Here is a 5,874-nt window from a genome sequence, read left to right as displayed (position 1 = left end):
TGTGTAATATTTTTTACCGACATTATTTTTTTATTTATAAAAATATTTATAGTTTATTGACATAACGATATATAATAATATAATTGGATTAATAGTACTTGATACAGTATATTATTACTTTTTATATTTTCTCTTTGTTATTCTTAATTACCACTAATTAACTTTTTAAATTTAATCTTAAAAATAACAAGTAAAATAACATAATTATATTTAACTACAATGAAATTATTAATTTCTTATTTGTCATTGATTAAAATATATAATACAAAGCCATAATTATTTGCAGAAGAATATTTTTTTTAATAAAATTATAAATCAATTTCAAACTTTTAAAAGAAAATGTTGAAATTGTTCAGTTTCTAGTAAGTATAAAGCACCACATACTGTAAAAGTGGTCCCATGCATTTATGAAACAAAAAAATTATTTTTTTGTTAATGAATAAGTTTATGTTAAAATAAAAAAAAAAAAACTATTCAATTTTCATAATCCAATTTTTCCATGAAATGACGATCAATATAAGATTCTCAAAAGTTATATATTATTTTTGGATGTCTATACACTTCTTTGATGGAAAAATTTTATTTTCCTTGCAGTTAAAAAGGTGTGTTACGAAAAAAATTTACTCTTTTTAAAAGGAAAATAATAAATGATTCAAATTCTCTCAACTCGATGTTGAAAAATAAAGAAAATTAGTAACGTGATTGATTTATCGTAATTGTTGTTATAAAAAATTTTAATGGTGATAGACTTAAAGACAATCAGATGGTTTGTAAAATATATAGCAAATTAAAAATTAAGCGAAAATTTAACATGAAAAAAATTAAAAAAACATTAGAAAAACGGTAGACCCTGAAGGCCATCCCTGCAACTTCCCGCTAATTCCATATACCTAGGTGCTTAAAATTGTACTAATGATGTTTTGAGCTCTCCGAGCTTAGAAAGATAGGTATTCTATGCTTTTGAGCTCTTCGAGTATACAAACTAGGAAATTCGGGGTAATTTCAAAAAAAAAAAAACACTTTTTTCGGTTTTCTTTCGTTCACGATATCTCTTGAACGAATTGACCGATTTTGACCGGATTAGCGGCGATTGACGTGGTTTTTCAAGGTTAAGAGCTGATTAATTAAATAATAATAATAATGGGATCAAATTTCGGAAGTTTTAAAAGAAAAAAAAATATTCATGTCAAATTTATTTGTTTCATCTTTTAAGAAATGTAAAATAAATACTTACAGTATTTACTGTGCATACATTAGTTACTGCGCATGCTCAAGTTTAAGAACGAGGACTTGTCGTTCCTTCGTGGTGTACAGCCGGTTGCAGCAGCAGTTAGAGTCTTACACTCGATATGAAAGGTTAATGATTTTCAAAGCCGAGATATATTAAGCAAGTGTTTGATTAAAAAAATAGTAAATGTAGTATATAAATAAAATAGGAAATAAAGGAAAATTTCATAGTGCATATACGGTAATGGATCGTATATGTCAATTTACGGCTCCAATTACTGCTACTCCAATTACGGCTCCAATTACGGGAATTCATTCTAGTATATGGCCGACATGAACATGAGTCTTTGTTTATTAATTAACTAAATTGCGATGATGCTTTACTAGCAGAGTTGAGACGAAAAAGCGTTACAAACATGTTTGATTTATTAAAAATCTTAAAAGAGGTTAGATGGTTTGTATTTATCATAAAATTCTTAAATTAAATGTAGCTAATCAAAAATTTTTAACTCTTGAATCAAGTAATTATTTTTTTTTTTAATAGATGACTCGAGATAAATTATTTATGTATATGACAATATTAATATTCCTCAATAGTGTAATTGCTTAACATATAAATATGATTTTTTTACAGCTATTTAAATGTATCTTATAATTTGTCTGATGCGGTGATGTTATTTAACATCAACGAAGCGAGAAGCCAGAGAATGATTATAGAAAATTTTAATGACATGGAGACCCTTTTAATACACGATGAACTAAATTGGGAACGCTATTTAATTGATCGTGAATTGAATTATTGTGAATTGGTCATAATAACGACTAAAAAAGACATGTTTCACCGTTTCTTCAGATCTACAGAAATTTACATACCATACAAGACTGAGATAAGTAAAACTCAAATATTTAACAAAAATTAAATAGTAAGCTTTTTTTCAAATTAATTTTGAAATTTACAGAATATATTTAGACAATGGAGCCTTCTAAATTCCCTCGAGCAACCCAACAATTTTCTTCAGTGTTTCTGTCGAGTAATCTTTTTACCGAGTAAGTCGTATTTTATAAAAACATATTTATAGTAAGGTAGTACACCCGTAAATAAAAGTGTCATATGGTCCTTATTAAGTAGACGTCGGTAGGTCCGAAAAAATTACGGAGTGAACTTGAAATGATATCCGTGTTAATTGTAAAAAATATCGCGTTCCATAAGGTTTTCATTTAGAAATTATGTCACCGCGAAACTAAACGATTGTATTCGTTTTGCTCCTGTTTATAATATTTCTGAGTTGCATGCTTGACTGGTAATTTTAGATCAAACTTGTGTGTAGAATCTATTTGTCAACATTTTTCTAAAAAGTTAGATTTTCTCCTATGCTCCCTTTCTCTTATGTCCCTTTGACTTTTTACACGTAAAATATTAGATGTTATTTACTCAAATTATTTTTATTTTTATTGAAAACTGAATTTCACTTTTTGTACAATAGAATAAAAATGACATTTCTCATAAAAGTCAATGTTTAGCAAAATTAATTTTAAAAGCTTAATATTTTTTTAATGGCTCTGAAACTTTTCAAAAATTTAGTGGGCTCATTATAAGGTAAAAGTAGAATTAATTGTTTACTAGCATGGCTTATGATTTTTATCTTGAAAAAGTTTATTTTTTTGAGTAATACATAAAAATCAAAAATTTACATAAAATTGAGTAAGTATAATTCACAAGTACATATTTGTTTATCACAAATTGTAAACAGCTATAATAACGATAAAAATAAAAATAATAATAATAATTCATTTCATTTTAGGAAATGTAGTTGAAAGAATTAAAACACAGGAAGAGGAATGGATCACCAGAGCTAGTAACTTTGTGAAGCCAAAACAGCAATTTTTACAACTATGGCGTCTTAGATAACACCTGTTTGAAGAAGCGTTAGTTTATAATGATTTAAAATTTAATATACCTGTCTCTTTTTATTCCAGTCATTATCAAATTATTTACTTTTCTCTCTCTCTGCTTTTTTTTTTTTTTTTTTTTTTTTTTTATAGCTTTACAGTTAAAGATTTTTTAAAAGCGACGCTGAATAGCGAAGTAACGGACTTTATATCAAATGAAAAAATTAAAAATGGTAGAGTATAATTTTAATTATAAATTATATTAGTATAAAATGAGAGAATTTAATAAAATTCTTATGCATATTTTGCAGATCTTATAATTGACAACATTGACTTGTCAATTAAAATTTTAGAAAATTGGCATCAGAATGCTGCGTGGCCAGAAGAAGCTGTTGGTAATGGTGCTGATAATGAAGGCTGTACTGTATGTCGCACCCCTATTAATAGTCCATATGCTGGTGATGAAACCGTTTTTGAATATGATGGATTTAAAATTGATTTTGGTACCTACATTAATAGTAGAGTAAATGAATGTGATTTTACTTCATCAATTAATCTAAAATAAAATTGCTCGAGAATGGAAAACCGGAGTACTTGCGTAATTTATTCGTTGAGGAAGCTGATGTTCGACGTTCAAATCGATTGGCTGCAAAAAAGCACACCTCCTTCAAACTACCTCTTTTTACTACAAGCTACTTGGAGAAATCTTTTTGGTTACTGTAATAAAGCTTTGGGAAGAACTGCCACGCGAAATTGTAAATTCGAGTAGCTTACAAGTCTTCAAAAAGAAGTATTTAATTATTTATTAAATCTTGACAATTAAAACAAATTCTAATAAATAACAAACTTAAATAAATTCATTGCAAATTAAGGATTAAAGTAAGGATAAAGAAATTGCCATTCGCAAAATTATTGTGCGGAATTTTCATCTGATTTGATAACATTAAAATTCTATATTTAAAAATTATTGTTTTTATACATTAAGTTTTAAGTTTATTATGATTTTCCTTTTTTACTTTGTTTATATATAAATAAATTGAATTAATTATAGTGCAATATTTACTATATTATATTATTTTATGTACTCACAGAAATTGCTTCTTGTAAAACTGTATTTACTATGTAATTGAAATTGCCATTTGGCCTGTGCCTTGGCATTAAATAAACAAAATCTAAATCTAAATCTAAAATATGATAAACTTATTGAAGCAGTACGTGATGCAACTAATACTAGAATAAAAGCTGATAGCATTGATGTACAGTTGTGTGAAGTAGATGCTGCAATTCAAGAAGTTATGGCTTCATATCAGGTTGAAATTGATGGTAAAATTTATCAAGTTCAATTAATAAAAAATTTAAATGGTCATTCTATTGCGCTTTATCGTATTCATGATGGTAAAATTGTTCCTATTGTACGTGGTGGAGAAGCTACACGTATGGAAAAAATGAATTTTATGCTATTGAAACATAATGTACATGATGATGATGATGATGATGATTGTTCTCAATACATGAAGAGCTTTGAAGTTGGTTTTGTACCATATTAAGATTACAGAGTAGTAAATCATTGTCAAATACTATTAACAAAAATTTCAGTAAGTATTCAAAAGAAAAAAAATCATTACTCTTTTTCGTTAAAAACATTTTTAATATTGATATTTGTTATTGTTATAGATACTTTAGCATTTTGTAAACGTTGGCTAGATCGTGTTGGAAGTACTAATGTTAAATATTAAACAACATTGAAAGATCTTTGCTCCGTTGGTTGATATAAAAGGCTGCTACACTGCTCAGTTTGAACATACTCTGATATTACGTTCAACTTGTATAGAAATTATTTTACGTGGTGATGACCACAAAATTATCATTATTACTAATATATTATATTTTGTATGGATCAATTTTTAAACTCTAAAGTACACTATAACGAAAAATAATAGGCGTAATAATGCTATTCTGATTAATCTTTATTTTATAACAAGTATTGTTAACGTATAAAACATTTTTTGGATTGTCAAATACTACAACCATCATAATCTGTATTTAGAAAATATTTAGAAAATAAAAATGTATAATATTTTTTTACTGACATCATTTTTTTATTTATAAGAATATATATAGTTTATTGACATAATGATAAAAAATTAGATTAATAGTACTTCATTAAGTATATTATTTCTTTTTATATTTTTCCTGTTATTATTCATTATTACTAATCAACTTTTTTAAATTTAAAAACTTAAAAATAACGTGATTCTATTTAATTACAATGAAATTGTTAATTTCTTATTTGTCATTGATTAAAATATATAATACAAAGCCATAATTATTTGCAGAAGAATTGTTTTTTTAAATAAAATAATAAATAAATTTTGAACTTTTCAAACAAAATATTTAGTTTAAAAATTTGTAATTTAAAATACTTCTTTAAAAAAAAAAAAAGAGTATTTTAGCATTTTAGCTCTGTTGAAATAAATTATTTAGAAATGCGAAAACGCGTCCTCTAAATTTTTCAGAACATTTTTAAGTGATAGAAATATCCAATCCTGTAGAAAATTCCTTAAAGAACATATGGTCAAAAATACATATAGGATTTTTATAGAGTCAGAAAGATAAATCAGATTATGGATTTGTCCATGTTCTATAATAATTTTTCTGTTGAAATGTTAATTGTTAAAAATTTTTAAATTAAAACAAGTTGCTGTTTTCTATTCTAAGAAATGAAAAACAATAGTGAGTATCTATACAGCCGTCTAC

General features: G+C 25.8%; 1 long non-coding RNA gene and 1 pseudogene across 2 annotated transcripts; both read left to right on the top strand.

The window, feature by feature from the left end:
• The first annotated feature begins 1,310 nt into the window (after nucleotides 1-1,310).
• LOC141535706 (uncharacterized) lies at nucleotides 1,311-3,849 on the top strand. Of its 2 annotated transcripts, none has more exons than XR_012480635.1 (5): nucleotides 1,311-1,681; nucleotides 1,862-2,274; nucleotides 3,030-3,153; nucleotides 3,271-3,350; nucleotides 3,429-3,849. It is a non-coding gene; the product is annotated as an uncharacterized LOC141535706 (long non-coding RNA). The 2 variants fall into 2 exon arrangements; XR_012480634.1 differs by having other exon boundaries at nucleotides 1,312-1,673.
• Nucleotides 3,850-4,253: 404 nt separating this feature from the next.
• On the top strand, nucleotides 4,254-5,165 carry LOC141535705 (methionine aminopeptidase 2 pseudogene; annotated as a pseudogene).
• The last annotated feature ends 709 nt before the right edge of the window (nucleotides 5,166-5,874 follow it).

The sequence above is a fragment of the Cotesia typhae genome, unplaced genomic scaffold (assembly GCF_013202065.1).
Source record: "Cotesia typhae breed Kobodo isofemale line unplaced genomic scaffold, CoteBio_Ctyphae scaffold_152, whole genome shotgun sequence".
NCBI classification, from domain to species: domain Eukaryota; kingdom Metazoa; phylum Arthropoda; class Insecta; order Hymenoptera; family Braconidae; genus Cotesia; species Cotesia typhae.
The sequence above is the reverse complement of the archived record's forward strand: the minus strand, read 5'-3'. Positions and strand labels throughout refer to the sequence as shown.